Source organism: Lynx canadensis, chromosome D1 (assembly GCF_007474595.2).
Source record: "Lynx canadensis isolate LIC74 chromosome D1, mLynCan4.pri.v2, whole genome shotgun sequence".
Taxonomy (NCBI): domain Eukaryota; kingdom Metazoa; phylum Chordata; class Mammalia; order Carnivora; family Felidae; genus Lynx; species Lynx canadensis.
Genome location: NC_044312.2, coordinates 80,353,169 through 80,370,662, shown reverse-complemented (window position 1 = coordinate 80,370,662; position 17,494 = coordinate 80,353,169). Strand labels below are relative to the sequence as shown.

The following is a 17,494-nucleotide window of genomic DNA, read 5'->3' as shown; positions in this document are numbered from 1 at the left end:
GAATTTTTTTTTCTAAATCTTGCTGGATGATGAAGATTGTGCCCTAACTAAATACCTTCATATACGAAAAACATTCTAAAAATGAGCATTGTCATTCTACTAGAAGATGGTCCACATACCATATTGTCTCTGAAGATCATTCCTTGATCTGCTGTACTTGACATAATACTTTTTTCCTTTATTTTCTTCTAGCTTAATACGTACAATGAAGGAACCTGAGTTCTGGAGGCAACTCAGTTCTCAAGCTCTTCACTTAGGGTCACATAGCCTCTGTAAACTACATACTACCAATGAGATAAAATTTTATTTGTTAGAAATGTGTTTAGGTACAAGTAACAAAACTTAACTAAACAGCTACTTGAACAAATATTGGTGTATTTTTCTCACCAGAAATCCTTACAATTGTTGGTTCAACTATTCCGTATTGCCAGGAGGAATACAACCTCTTCCACTGCTTCTTCTCTGTAATCTGTAGTGAAAGGGAGCTTTTCCTCAGGTTTGTTCTTTCTTAGTCATAAAATGGCTGCTGCAGCTCCATATTTCACATCAGCATTCGAGGTACCAGCTAAGGCTCTGCCCCCTTATCAGAAAACAAAAATTTCAAGACTCCAACTAACTCCCACTAGCAGATTTTCAGTCAGATTTCACTTCAAGAGAGGCTGGAAAATTAGGGAGCATGTTTGACATTAGCATAGAACATTCATTCATAAGGAGGGGGGAAGTGAGTACTGTGTATATTCAATACATGTATATATGTATATGTACTGTGTGCACGTATAGAGCACAATAGCACTTACTTTACAGAGTTATTCTGATTCTTATGTGAGAATGTATTTATCTGTCACAAACTGAGTATTGAATGATTAGTGCCATGATATCAGCTATAGTCATTTACTCACTTTAATCTATCATATTATATTCTTCTTGAGAGTAGGAACTGTATTTAATTCATATGTATATTTGGATACTTCACACTATTTAGAACAATGAAAATGAAACCAATATTTTGATAATTATAGCTTTTTACCTATACATATTTTTTCTTTTTTCCCTTTTCTGTCTTTTCACTTATAAAGCATCATTAACACTTTTTGTAAAATTTATAAATAATCTGTAACCTTTGTGAGGCTTTAGGGGTATTAGCATTGGGGGTATTCTTATCTCAGTTAACCCTTCAGATTATAAGTATTTTGTCTATTTTTTTGTCTGTTTGTTTATTTTTAAGACAAAAGAGTTGGCCAGGTGTGTCTTATGATCTGGCAGAAGTTAAACTTGACATTTTGAAATAAAATTTGCTTAATTGGATTCTCCAATTTTACATCAACTTTATTTATAAGAAGACAAAGATTTTAGTTTCTTCCTGGCCTCATAGAAAGTCTATTTGACTTACTAATTTCTCCAAACATGTTCTTTCTCTGATCACCAAAATAAATAAATAAATAAATAAATAAATAAATAAATAAATAAAATGTATGCATGACACAGAAGGTGAGGAGTTAATTACAAGAAAAAGTAACATTTTTGTTGATACCTGACAGGTGACTAAAAGCTACATTTAAAAAAATATTTCAAGAACAAATCAAAGGAGGGAATATTAACAAAGTAAATGCAGAGAATGAAGGGAATTTTTGAAGAGAAAGAATGGACAAAATAAGTTAAGTCAATAAAGCACACCCAACATCGTCAGAACCTTCCAAGAATTCTGGGTGCATGAATTGCACTATACACTGTATCAATGCCTACAGAGACCTTTATTTATCTCAAAATAAATGAAAATGGTTAAAGAGTTAAGTTTAATTATTTTGAGCGAGAGCAGGAGAGGAGCAGAGAGCAAGGCAGAGAGAGAGAATCCCAAGTAAGCTCCACACTATCAGTGCAGAGCCCAACGCAGTGCTTTATCTCACAAACTGTGAGATCATGACCCGAACTGAAACCAAGAGTCAGATGCTTAACCAACTGAGCCACCCAGGTGCCCGGAGAATGGTTAGAAAACTTAACATCCTTTCCCATTTTGATCAATGAAACTGATTAGTATGTCACCTATAAGAATATAGACAGTTTTAAATTTATTTTACGGCAGAGAGGAGGCATTCAATGAAAAATATTGAATGCGCTAATAAAATTTAAATGTAAAAAAAAATCTATGTAAAACAGAGAAAAACTCCTACCTCTACAGAATTTATTTTTCAGTCCTTGAATTATGCACACCCGAACAAATATGTCAAAGGCTTAAACGCTGTTATTTGCAAACTTCCCCATCTACAGGAATTTTTCCAAATATAGTTAGTGATACAACTATATCTTTCCAGAGATCACATTCTCCATATTTGCTTTTCTCTAAGCTTAGGTAATCACCAGTAATTATCATAGATCTAGGTAGGATTCTGATACACACAAAAGGTAATTAAAAATGCTAACTAGTAAATGAATGGCAAATATTATAAAGGTAGAAACTTAATACAAGGGGCTCAAATCCCCATGTCTTAAAAAAGTGATCTTCATGTTTATCAATTCAGAATTAGCATTATGAGAAGTACATGAGATTTTAGGTAATTACTGAGTTAAAACTTTTTACCCTTGGTTGGGACTATACAGATCATTTAAATTGAACCCAAACCCTATCTACTTCATTAAACGCTTAAAACTTGTGTCACATCTCTGAAAAATGAACACATAGCCTCTGCCCAAAAACTATGCTTGAGAGATTTAATAATGGCCCAAATCGCTATTTTTAAAAAGTTTAAATCTGTCCGTCTTTGGAAAGATTTGATTGTTAGAGTCCAGGTTTTAAAGACTATAGAAGGCAAAATCCAAAATCCCATGACCTAATTTTGAGTTTGTTATACATCCCATTCCGCCTCTCTAGATATTCCTTTTTCATCAGAGAATTTAATCGTTTAATCAAACTGCTCTTAAAATCCTTTGGTTCTATGATGTTCTATACAAAACGAAGAAAACTAAAAGCTGAGAAACAAACTCTTGAAGACTGAGAGTTTTATTGACCTACGAAGAAATCCACATTTTAAAAATAGTATTTAATAAAAACGTCAACACTGGCATTTGTAGACTTTAAATCTCTGGAAACAAACTTCAAACACAATTTACGTAGAGTTTTATTTGATTTTATAAGTCAACCCTTTCCATATTTGCTCGTTTTAATCTTAATTAATCATGAATTATCCCCAACCATCTGGGTAAGAGCCCAGGACACGCAGAGGCAATCAATAAACACAAATTAGTAAACTAGTGGTACTTATAAAGAAGCTGGGAGTCTATTACTGAAAAAAGATTCCAAATTCCCCATGGACCTTAACATCCTGACTCAGCAGATTTTACAGATTGACTGAATTACAGAATGTCATGAACACAAGGAAACTTAGTTATTATCCAATCCACTCATGATGAAAGACTTAAACCCTGCTTCTATCCTCCCTGCGCAAGGCGTAACCCAGTGTTTACATAAGCACTCAACATCTGTACTACAGATATTAGATGCTGGCTGGTGAAAATGGGCTGTATGGCAAAGTGCATATTAAGGGCCAGGGGAGGGTAAAGGGCTTAGGAGCAGTAGAACCAGGGAATGTTTTAATTAAATTTCCCTCAGGGGTGCCTGGGTGGCTCAGTTGTTTAAGTGTCTGACTTCAGCTCAGGTCATGATCTCATGGTTTGTGAGTTTGAGCCCCGTGTCCTTGGGCTCTGTGCTGACAGCTCAGAGCCTGGACCCTCCTTCAGATTCTGTGACCCTTTCTGTCTCTGCCCCTCCCCAACTCATGCTCTGTATCTCTCTCTGTCTCTCAAAAATAAATAAATGTAAAAAAACACATTAAATTTCCCTCAGAGGTATAGATTTTAAACTCATGCCACAGCAACTAATTTCTCTCTCTTTATTGAAGAAAATAACCTATAAATTCTTTATACTTTTAAAGAATGGCTTTCAATTACCAATATTCATTTGAATATATATCATATATAAAACATTCTAGATAATTCATTGTGTGGTATGAGATAGCAATAGATCATTTTAGCTATTGGCATTAGTTTCATATCCAGAGAAAAATAAGTTTTGAAATTAAAATGAATCCTAAAAGTAGTATAAAAGATGCTGTATCAACTTGTGATTTTATTAAGAAACTATTTTACAAGTATTAAAGAAAAACCACTTAGAGATACTTGCTGAACCAAGAAATTATTCAGTATTCCCTAAACACACTTATATAGACAGAAATCCCACGTATATTTTGAGAATTACACATAATCACATAAATGGGAACTTGAAATATTATATACCAAATTGGTAATTAAAGCAGTTATTATAGAGACTAAAAATATACAGTATTCATGGACTTTTATTTAGCGTAAAAGTTCTAGCAGATTTTTTTCCCCCAATAACAGGCCCCTGGGTCCTTATTAGATGAGTAGTGATTAGAAAGAATTAAAAGACAGAGTGTTATATATAGTGAGTGGGTCTAACATAAGTGATTTGAGTCCTAGTGAAGAGGGAAGTGATCATGGGGATAGGAAATAAATACAGCAAGACATACATGCTGACAAATTCCTGAATTTGATGTAAAATAAGAATCCACAGAATAAGATTGTAAATAGAAATATTAAAAAATTATAAATAAAATAATGCAAATTACAAAAAATAAATAAATCCAGCACATAATCCATTAAAACTCACAGTGATACTTCAGTAAATACAAGACAGAACTATTCTTAAAAGCAATCAGAAAATAAATGGAGGCTGTTTTCAAAGGAGCAACAGGTAGAATTGTAGACGATTTTATAACATAATCAAGGGGTCTGATAGTATTTTTATAATGCTTAAAGAAAAGATCTACCTACATAGAATTTCATACTTAGTGAAAATGTCATTCAGAAACAAAATAGATGTTTAGAAAACAAAATATACAGATATCTTGAAGTTAGCAAACCTGCACCAAGTTAGATACTAAAGAATATTCCTCCAGTGAAGGAACATGATGTCAGGTGTAAATTCGGAGATACAGAAAACAACAACAAACAAGGAAGAGATCCTAAGTATATGGGTTGGTTAATCTAAATGGCTGTTGACTATATACAATGTTACTAGTAGTATCTAGTAGTGTTTAAGTAATACGGATTGGGTCAGAGTCCAAGTGGGAGCCAGCACGGAGGGGGTTCAGCGCGAGGTCGCCATGGCGTAGCTGCAGCAGCTCCAGGTGCAGGAGGCAGTGGACTCCGTGGTGAAGAGTCTGGAGAGAAAGCCACCCGGAAGATGCAGACCTCATGTTCCGGCGCAGTGCCAACTGTTGTGGGAACAGCCGGGCGTCCATGCATCAGGCACAACAGTGCATGGAGCGCTGCCACGCGTCTCTGGCTTCAGCCCAGGCACTGGTGATCAGTGAGTTGGAAAAGTTCCAGGGCTTCCTGGCCAGGTGTACCGTGTACTGAAATAACAAAGCCAAAGCTTCAATAGATGCGGGAAGTAAAGACCTTCGGGTGAAACAGCAGCTGGAGAGTTGTGTGACCAGGTGCGTGGATGACCACATGCAGGTTATCCTGACCGTGACCAAGAAGATGAGGAGTCTCTCCTGTCCATTGGGAGATAGAAGTCTTTGCAATTGGCCATCGGGCCGATGGCAGAAATCGATTTAAAAAGAGAAATGGGAGTTTTGATCTTTTAAGTGAAATTTATGAAGAAATTAAGGATGGCAGCAATTTGAGGCGTGTGTCGCTTGCCTCTGGACACTGGTTCCTTTATGTTTCAACCCTAAAACGTGAAATGGAAAAAAACTGGTGCTGAAATTTGGGTCGGAGTGCAGAAGAGTTTTTGATAGCCTAAATTTCACGTATCTGTCCTACCTTTAAAGATCTCCCTTGTATCAAGCCGGAGCCCCCCAAGGTACCAGATTCTTCTTAGTGCACAGGTACCAACAGGCTGGTAGGTTTCTCTAACCTGCCTATGATCTGGTGGAGTGTGAGCAGAGGTGTTTCTGTGTGTTGCCAACCAAATCATTTTCCATGAGGTGCAAAACAGAATCTACAAGGTCACTAATTTAGAAAATTTTTAGAAAGGGGGTTTCTGGGCCTTTGTTTTGCTTTGTTTTGTTTTATATACAAGGGCATGAAGTTGATTTAAGATGTAGAGTTGAGAGAGGGAGTTTAGGACTTTGAACACTTCCTTGTGGATGTCTGTTTCTGGCTATCATCAAGACGTGGATATTCATTTCTTGAAATACACATCACATCTTTTAGCTAGGAAACCCTGCAAAATCCCCACTGGGAATGGGAAGCAGACCTTCCCTCTCACTGGCTGCCATGATGGACCCTGAGGCTATCTGCGACAGGACAGTCTCACAGGGACACTCTCCATCGAAGGGAAAGGGGGGTTTGCTTGCACTGTATACTGGTATCCAGGAATGAACATTGAAGGAGGAGCTGTTACTTTCTTAATTAACGGAGTTATTAAGCACTGGATTTGGAAAAACCTGGTGTTCATAGAACAGAATGAAAGGAAAGCCTAAACTCAGTATTGCTTATTTAGCTCCCTGAAATCAAAGAACACTATTGAGACAATCCCTTGGCAACAGGAAGGTCAAAAGAGAAAAAGTAAGCAACTCAGGGATGAGCTGTGATTCACTTAAAACACAAGAGGGGCAACCCCCACTCTACCAAATACCACATTTGCCTGGGACCTTTGCAGCAAGCAGTGTTCCTGCCCCAATTCTAGCACCTTATCATTTTGATAAGGACCATGTTGTCTTTTTACCAACTGTTGATACATGATAATATATTTATTATTATTATATTTACATATTATTACCAACTGTTGAAATGATAATATAGCCTGCATTTGGTGTTTCAAGACTGTGATTATTTTCCTAGTGGTTTAGTTATAAATAAAAAATTTTGATTTAGTTTTTCCTCCTAAATAAATAGTAAATAAATAAACAAATAAATAAATAAATAAAATGGATGTTATAAAATTACATCAAAAATAGCGTATATTTTAGGAATTGGGTAAATAAAGTTCTTTTCCTTATTCAGGAAGAGGGGGTAGGTATCACTTAACATTAGAGTTTCATAAGATAACGATAGACATTTGAAACTGTAGGCAGCCCTGAGCTGAAGTTATAAATGAGTGTATAATATATGAATAAATATAGAGAAAACAAAATTTTGTAAAGTGATTAACCAGAAAGAATGCAAGTGAAGGGAGAAAGGTAGGACAAATAGAAAACATATAGTTAGATGGTAGATTTAAACCCAAACATATCAGTGATTAAATTTAAATCATCTAAATTCTCTTATGAAAAGTGAAGACTGTTAGATGCATTAAAAAACACCATACCGATTGTTATTATTATTACTGTACCAGAGAGTGAAAGGTTTTGTTTTGAAAAAAAATTTTAATGTTTATTTTTGAGAGAGAGAGAGAGAGAGAGCAGGAGCAGGGAAGGGGCAGAGAGAGAGGGAGACACAGAATCTGAAGCAGGCTCCAGGCTCCACGCTGTCAGCACAGAGCCCGACGCGGGGCTCGAACCCACAAACAGCAAAATCATGACCTGAGCCGAAGTCGGCCGCTTCACCAACTGACTCCCTGAAAACGTTTTGTTTTGTTTTGCTTTTTTGCTTCAAGTTTTTATTTATTTTTTATTTTTTTATTGTTTTATTTATTTTTACGAGAGAAGGAGAGGCAGAGCGTGAGTGGAGAAGGAGAGACAGACACAGTATCTGAAGCAGGCTCTAGGCTCTGAATTGTCAGCACAGAGCCCAATGTGGGGCTTGAATTCCGAAGTCATGAGATCATGACGTGAGCCAAAGTCCAACACTTAACCAACTAACCCACCCAGGCACCCCTCAAGTTTTTATTTAAATTCTCGTAAGCTAACAGATAGTGTAATATTGGTTTCAGGAGTAGAAGTCAGTGATTCATTATTTATATATAACACCCAGTGCTCATCACATGTGCCCTCCTTAATGTCCGTCACCTATCTAGCCCATGCCCCCACCCACCTCCCCTCCATCAACCCTCAGTTATCTGTACTTAAGAATCTTTTATAGTTTGCCTCCCTCTCTTTTTTCCTTTGTTTTTTAAATTCCACATATGAGTGAAATCATATGGTATTTGTCCTTCTCTAACTTATTTCACTGAGCACAATACACTGTCTCTATCCACGTTGTTGCAAATGACAAGATTTCATTCTTTTTGATGGCTGAATAATATACCATCGTATATACATACCACATCTTCTTTATCTGTCGATCAGTGGATGGACATTTGGGCTCTTTCCATAATTTGGCTATTGTTGATAGTGCTGCTAAAAACATCGGGGTGCATGTATCCCTTTGAATCCATATTTTTGTATCCTTTGGATAAATACCTAGTGCAATTGCTGGGTCAAACACTGTATAGATTAAAAGAGATGCTTCCAGCTAAAATACAAGGATAAAAAAAGGCTGAGAAAGAAAGAATAAAAATTATATATCATGCAAATGTTTATATATTATATGTACTATATTAATGTAAGATAAAATAGACCTTCATTACTAAAGATAAAGAGAACATTTTATAATATTGAAAATGTTGACTACACCAGGGATATAAAACAATTTTAAATAGTATCCCTAAATTTGTGAAATCTAAATGAAAGCAAAGTGGCAGATTTTTATATTCAAGAACAGAGAATTCTGAGTCATTTTATCTACTCCTTCATTTATTACCTTCCTGACCTTGGTGGATCTCATTTTTGGTTGTTTGTTTCTTATCTGTCAAATGGGGACAACACTTATCTCATTAGGAAGTCATAATAAGTAAATGAAAATGTGAAAGCATCTAATAATCTAATATTGCACAGGAGATAGTGTAGAAATAAACTTTTCACAGCATGAAATAGATTTTTTATTTATTTTTTTTATTATTTTTTTTTAATTTTTTTTTCAACGTTTATTTATTTTTGGGACAGAGAGAGACAGAGCATGAACGGGGGAGGGGCAGAGAGAGAGGGAGACACAGAATCGGAAACAGGATCCAGGCTCTGAGCCATCAGCCCAGAGCCCGACGCGGGGCTCGAACTCCCGGACCGCGAGATCGTGACCTGGCTGAAGTCGGACGCTTAACCGACTGCGCCACCCAGGCGCCCCATGAAATAGATTTTTTAAACCGAAAACGTAAGGAGTGCATTTTGGTTGTTGATCTTGGAGAGAGATCAAGACTGAGAAGCCAGGGAGCTGGACTGTTGTCTTGGCTTTGCCTTTGCCTTGCCTGGTTGGAACATAAAATACCACATTGGGTCAGCCAATCTGCTCAAAGAGCTTCAGGCTCCCCATTGTTAAATGACGCTTACACTTGGGAATCATTACCTTCTAGCGCTGCCTCCTTCCTGCTATCTCCAGCTGAAAATGCTACAGAGATTAAACGAGGGCGTCTCAGTACAGAAAGACATGCATTGCTTTTACTTGCCTTACAAGTCGTCCTGTTCCCTGCTACAACCAGTGATTCCCCAGGCAAGCCTGTATGTGACACATCGCGTGAGGCAGTCCACACCACACTATGGGAGTCTCCTATCAGCCCTTCAAGCTCACTGTTTCTTTAGCGAGAGTAACTTCCTATTGATGGATTATTTTATTACCACTAGGTTTGACTTTTCTGAATTGTTTTCACTTGACTCTTTGTGATGATAAAGGCAGAAGATAAACACCTGCCAGGACATCTCTCTCTAGAGAATTTTCCCTATTTTTAGAGGTCTGAATTTCCCTCAATCATGGTCAATTATGTTTGGGTTATATCTAAGTATTATGTCAATGCTCTTGACTTCCTTCTTATTTATAGGTTAATATTACAGAGAAGTGAAAGAATAGAAAATGATTAGAATAATTAGAAGACACATTTCTTTAATCATTAATATTTTGGTTTGTTTGCTTCTTTTAATGCATGTTATCACAGTGTTGCATCACTGAAACACATTCTAAATTAAAATTCTTTATATGCTGTTAAAAAAGTAATGTTCATGTAGAATGACTATTACTTTCTTTAGGAAAAACAGTGGACTGGACAAAGAAACTCTAAGCCTTACATAAATTATAATCCTTATATACAAAGATATGTATATACACACACAATAGTTTTAAAGTTTTAATTATTATTTTTTTAGTTGTAATTATTTTTAAAATTTTTTTTTCAACGTTTATTTATTTTTGGGACAGAGAGAGACAGAGCATGAACGGGGGAGGGGCAGAGAGAGAGGGAGACACAGAATCAGAAACAGGCTCCATCCAGGCTCTGAGCCATCAGCCCAGAGCCTGATGCAGGGCTCGAACTCACGGACCGCGAGATCGTGACCTGGCTGAAGTCGGACGCTTAACCGACTGCGCCACCCAGGCGCCCCTTAGTTGTAATTATTTTTAAGTGGAGATTCTGAATAAGCTTATTTAAATCTTAAAAGTGGTAATACAAAACATTTGATGCATATGTGTGCACGTGACCTTTTGTTGGAATGCTGTTTCAAAGTCCGTCATAACTGGAGCAGTCAAAGCTGAATAATTACTGAGTCCAGGAAGCCACAGGGCATTAAGGTGACTGTCAGATTCTGAGATATTTTGGGATAGCTTTAATTATATCATGAATAAAATTTGCATACTTTTCTGTAACTTGTTAATAAAATTACAAAGAAATTAGCCTCTGGTATTCTCATACATATGAAAGCAAATTCAGTGTTAATTTAAAGCCAGAAAATGCTTCCAAAATGCTTCATGGCCACACTACAAAATATTGTACGGAATTTTCTTCATTCATTAAAAAAAAATAAGTATTCCATTGTATAAAAATAATGTAAATAATATTCATGCATGAAGCATCTATAGTGGACATTCCTGAAGAAGTCTTACTCATCTTTCCTTTCTGCTTTTGCCTCCCCGCCGTGACCATTTCATCCTCAACTTCACATTTGCATGTGGTATTCATAAGTATATTATTAATTGATATGAACACGCATAGAGCAACTGTTCAATGTTTAAATTACTGTCTTGTCAATTCTGATGCAGTTAGATGACCAAGATTATAAAAAGAAAAGTAATAACTGCTTTCATCATACATGGCAGTGAGTCAAATTTCTTAGTTGTATACCACTTTGGCAATTAGATGGAAAGTATGGATTCTCTCTTGTGAATATGCATGCATTCTCTCCCTGAAAAAGAGGTAGCAGTATATACACATATCACCACATAAACCCATACATTTCCTGACCCTCCACGCAGCCATGGTCCCAAGTTTAATAATCGCTGCTCTATGGGGGATATGTATGTTTCTATTATTTTAGCAGAAGACCAGACATCCAGTTTATTTAAAAGACATAGCAATATGTGCTATGTTGTGTGCTCCAGAGTCTAATAATTAGATGGAGATTAGGTATAAGATGTTTAGTACATGCTTATCCTACAAAGAGTATGGAAACAGGATCAAACAGAAGAAGTTGAACTGTGATACAGACTCAGTCAACCAAGAAAGGCTCTCTGGAGTGAATATTGCCTGTTAGGCTTACCCTGAATCAGTCTAAAATTGCTGGGATTTTATGCTTCTGTCTCTCAGTCACTATAGATAAGTTGTCCTGAAAAGTACATGATGTCAAATGAAGTGACTCTCTCCTGATGAGAATGATCCTGAGGAACTGACACTTAGATTGTCTGCTTCTTACCATCCCCACCGCTGGACAAATACTTTCTTGAAGAGGGATTAAGGTCAGTATACTCTTTGTGCCATTGAGATCCACTTCTCTCTGTTCATTTGAATAGCTGACTCTCCAGTGTTCTGGAGGGCCTCTCTTCCTGAGGGAAAATAGAAAAATTCTATAAGTACTACTATACCTCTCACTAGACTCGTTCTTGGTGCTTTAATCGACATTCGTCTTCTCCCTCCATCTTTTATTCCCTATCCTATTCTTTGCAAAGTCAACTATTACCTCCAGTTTCTTATCCCTGAGAGAACTAAAGCCCTATTCACCATGTCTTTCCTAGCCTGGGGTGATTGCATCTGTTCATTTATGGTCAAATTGGGCATACAGGAACCAAAAGAGAGCTGAGTCTCACATGTATTCCTTCTTGCCTTATTGTAAAATTGCAGCCCTGCTTCCTCCTGAGTATTGTGATCAATTCTTCTTGCTAAAAACTAATTCCTCTTCTGGCCTGTTACTCCTTTGATACAAAATGTCAAGGTAACAGCCACAGCTTGTAATTCAAGTTAATACTTGTTATATCATGTAGAAAAATTCTTCTCCCATTAAGGAACGGAACTTGTAGCATTACAGAAACTAACATTGCAGGGATGGGAGGTACAGTGTTCCCAAATGGCTCATCGAGAATTATGGAACGTGGGGCACTACTTCTTAAACCTATTGGTTCCAGGATCTATATATTCTCCCTATTGCAGAAATAGTGACATATAAAAGTCTTTGATTTAATATATATGTGTAACCTGTGCAGTGTCAACCCATACTTATAAAGTACTGCCTCTGAGCTAAGTGGTTCAGCTAAGACTATAATAGACTATTGCAGTGTTTTATCTGGTCAACTGATTTTGGGTGATGCAACATGTGCTGTGATATGACCAATGGATTCCATGATCCTGGGCATTCTCACATATCTCCTTTGCTTCAAAATCCCCGCCTGGCCTGATGTAGTATTGTATGGGATCTCAGGCTAGTGGATCAAATACTCAATAAACCCTCAAATATTAGTGCTGCCTAAAAGCCCATGAGCAATTATATCTACTCCTGGAAGAAAACAAAAACAAAACTTTTGATCATTCATAATTGGTAGAGGACCTATGTGATCAACTTGATACCAAGAGACTAATTAGTCACATCAAAGAAAAGTTCCATATCAGAGTTTCAACACTGGCCTCTGTGGGCTGGCTGGTTAGGTATTTGACAATATGAATAACTAAATTAGACTTGGTAGTAACACTCTATGCTGTTAGGCTAATGTATAACCGTAATCTCTACCATTTTGTCGAAATGGTCCATTTTGCTATTGTGCTGTTAATGGATTGGTCACTGATTGTATGGTTGATGTCTCTCAGTCAGACAACTGTGTCTACTAGGATATTTTATGCCTCATTAACGGTAGATTGTTTCTGATGGGAATTACCATATGACACAAATATCTTTACACTTTATGCTTATATCCATATATCTGTCCACATGCCAATTCTCTATACTTTCTGGTCCATGACTTATGAGTCTTTTTGCTTAGCTCCCTGACCAGCCAGGCAAGCTATTTGCCAATGTTATGAGTGGGCATGGACTCTAAACTTGGGTCGGTTCTCTTTCCACATAAGGTAGATAGATGTACTGACTTTTGGGCTGAATTTTCTTTACTACAGTCTTTCAAGGCCACTCATTGTGTACATATATTTTCACTCATGTATAGAGAGTTGACTTATCCATAAAATGAGCTCAGACTTTTTTCCCCTCCAGGTGGATCTCACATAAATTATAGGCATAGATTTATGAAGTACATTGATAAAGAAGCAGTGAGCCCCATGGGGTTCTGGGCTAACCTGTTCATGTCATTTGTTGGAATCCTCTGGTCTCATTCATGCTCAGTCATAGATGTATCACTTCTATAATACAGTGGTTTGTTGTCCAGCTACAAAAACTTATGATATGGTAAGTCTAAGATGATGTAGCTTACGATAGATAGTTCTGGACACATGGCCAAGATCTAGAGTTATGTCTCTATAAGGGTTTTATAGCATGTCAGGAGCTATTTTCCACAAGGTACATTATCCTTTGCACATTAATTCTAATCCATATGACACCTGCCAGCTTGTATTATCAGTACAAGTACTACGATTACTAGTACATTGCTAGTAGGGTTGCTCACGCCACATGCTGGACATACCACAGATTATTTTCATATTCTTAGCCACACTCAAAGCTGGTAACCTTATATTTCACACAGCATAAGGGCCAGAATCATATCCCAGCATGTAGAATATGTTTCCCACACAACCTGAAAAAAACTCTTGAGACACTGGTTTCCTTCTTTTTGGTAGAAGTTGCAAAATACAATACTACAAATGATACTTAAATGTCTCATTTGTATGGATGTCTTGACAAGCATCTGACCTTCGGGCTTTAAAAAATATTAGTAGGGTTTATTTCCTAACTTAATGAGTACTTGAGTCTCATTAAGGCCTTCAGCTCGGTAGTAATATTCTGCTTATCTGGTCAGATGAACATAGTATTAACAATGTAATGAATTAATGTGATATGTTGCTGAATATCCAAACTACTCTCAACTTTCAAAGTATCTTGTGAGAGAGGGTAAGAGAATCATGATAGCCAAGAGGAAAAGTAAATGTATATTGCTGTCCATTTAATGAGAAAACATTCTGTTTCTCATTATTGATTTGGATAGAAAAAAATTAATTTTCCATATCAATGACTATATACCATAAATTTGAACTCATGTTAGTATGTCCTAGCAGAGATACTATATCTTGTAAGGATGTTGCAAGTGGAGCTACTATTTGATTGAACTTGGAATATTCTACATTTATCTTCCAGTATTACTCTGGTTTCTGGAGGAGCCTGACTGGTGAATTAAGAGAAGACATGATGGGGCCACCACACCTGGATCTTTCGGATCTTGAACAGCAGTACAAATCTCTGTCATGTTCCCAGAGATGCAATTTTGCATGTGATTTCCTATCTTGGTTGTAGTGTATGTGGGGTGGGGGTGAAAGTGTTAATTTCTGAGACTTCTACTTGGTCTTCCCTTTTAGGATAATTGTGATCCCACAGAAAGAGAATCCAATGTTTTGGTTTCATTATCTACCAAATATGTCAAACCTAATTACACATTCTAGGATCGATTGGATCCTAGAATCAATCAATGACCGATTGGACTTACAAACCTAGTAAGCTCATTGCAAGCCACAGCTTTTCTAGGATGCCATTTGTGACCTGACTCCCATGTCATCCCACTTTAATGGAGAGGCCATCATGACACACTGGTCTCTTGGTTTCAAATTCAATTCATACCCTGTGTTCAAAGATCCTGAAAATACCTAAGTATTTCCCTTTCCCCATTGTACAATGGACTGAAAAATGGCCTACGTCCCTTTGGGGAAGAACTGGGAGAAGCACTGCATACACTTGCTGTGGTGTTGCCAGTTCCTACCTCCTACACAAAGAGACATCACTTCTGTCATCAGATTATGGGTATAAAAACCATCTCAGGTCTGAATACTGGAAAAGAAATTACACTGATATCATTTTTATTGAGCTGACGACTATTAGGCTACCTGTCATTAATCCTTGATTTCTTCTGCAGGTACAATTGGAGGAGGAAACTTGATGTCTATTTATCAATTTTTGCTTCAGAATTCTGTGTCCATTTAACCTTTATCATAATCTCTGGGTTGAGCCCCCCTTGGCTATCACTCTATGTTGGCCATTGTAATAATTGAAATCATCTGGCGTCTGTGACTAAGTGCTACCACCTAGTCTCTATATATGGGGGAAATTGTTCTATCACCATGGCATGCTTAATACCACAACTTGATCGATGAATGTGGGCTGCCTTGTGAAGGGCATGACCTTGGGCAAGATGGCTATCTGCAGTTGAAGTCAATCTTGCAAATGCTGATGGATGATCCTCTTGAAGGAAACTATGGGCAGAATATTTCCCTATCTGCCCAGATCACAACAGTTTCTTTTAAATGGAAGGATTTTTTTAAATGTCTGTTTATTTTTGAGAAAGAGAGAGCACAAGCAGGGAGAGGCAGAAAAAAGAAAACAGAATCCGAAGCAGGCTCCAGGTCCTGATTTGTCAGCACAGAGCCTGACTCAGGGCTCAAACTCATGAACCGCAAGATCATGACCTGAGCTAAGTCAGATGCTCAACCAACAAAGCTACCCGGGAGGCCCCATTAAATGGAAGGATTCTAAGACCAAATAATACTTTTAGTCTTACTAAAATGATTGTCTTGTGGCAATTTAGAGATGTGTTCAATTTAACATCTTATTGAAATAGCTCTAAATTCATATAGAAATGAAATAACTTTGTCAGACATTGCAGGAAGTGCTAGGAATACAATCATGAAAGAACAAACCCAGTCTTTCTTTCCATGAACTTTGAATTCTAGTGGTAGTAGAAGGAAATATATATTGAAAAGAAAATTAAGTATGTAGATAAGTAAGTGCAGTAAACAAAACAAAGGAATATGAAATGACTTTAGATCGATTTACCAGATCAAGTGTTCCAAAGGTATATTTTTGGATAAAAGTGTTGGTCATGAAAAATAAAAGCAGAAGGCTATTCCAGACACAAGAAACAGCAGATACAAAGGTGATAAGAGGGGCACAAGTCTGGGGCATTTGATTAACGGAAAGTAAGGTGATGTGACAGGCTACAGTGAGCATAGCATTACATAGCTCCCAATGAGGTTAGAGATGGAAGCAGCTGCCAGATCATAGAGAATGTCGTGTGTCACCAAAAAGTATTTACTGTCTTAGAAATTTGACGAGGTAACAGAATAGATTGTTTTGCAGTGGAAGCAATACAAAAGTACAGAAACAAGAAAATAGAATAGGTGGAGGCATCTAGTCACCATAGAAAGGTGAATATGTAGACAACATTGAGAATGAAAGGTACAATGAATGAGAAGGCGTGTACCACATAAAGGAGAGAGCTAGTAGTGAATCTATAAATCTACACCATGTCCTTCAATATCTGCAGTCCCAATTCTAATTTTCATGTGTTTTTTTTTTTTTTAATCAGGATAAATCTAGGCTTTCCCATTATAATGTTAATAAATGTGTAGAGAAGTTAGGGTCCAATCCAGGAGGGAGAATGCCAACATTTAGGGAGGCAGCACAGAAGAGGAAGAATCAGCAAGAAAGATAGAAAATACAGTCAGAGAGATAGGAATAAAACTGGAAGAATATATTATCATAGAAGCCAAGAGAAAAAAAATTCTTTGAAACCAAAAAGACCTAAATTAAAAGTATAAATTCTTAAAATACTCAAATAAGGAGGAAAACATCTAAAATTACCCAGGGAGTCTCCTGTAGAAGATAAGAATTTGATGGAAGATACTGAAGGAGGGAATTTATACCATAGCCAGAATGCTGAACCTCTTCAGCATCCAACTAGCAAGAAAGGACCATGGATTATTAAAATGCAATGAAAAGAACTTAAATATGCATCCTAAAATTAATGCATTGTCTGGTATGTGAGTGGATGGAGTCAGTGGAAAAGAGAGCATCAAATATTTAATGGCCACGAGCTCTATGCCAGGCATTTTTCTTAGCATAGGGAGTAAAAGCACAGGATCCAGAACCAATCTGCCTGATTCAAAGCGCAAGTCTGTCAATAACTGCTGTGTGATTGTGGATAATTTAAATATTCTCTCAATTTCCTTATTATAAATTGGGGACAAAAACAATATTCACTACATTGAGATGTTGTGAGGTTCTAATGTGTACTATAAGGAGCTCAAACATGT

General features: G+C 37.0%; 1 pseudogene; it reads left to right on the top strand.

Moving 5' to 3' along the window:
- Positions 1–5,177: 5,177 nt before the first annotated feature.
- LOC115526338 lies at positions 5,178–5,637 on the top strand (annotated as a pseudogene).
- Positions 5,638–17,494: the final 11,857 nt, after the last annotated feature.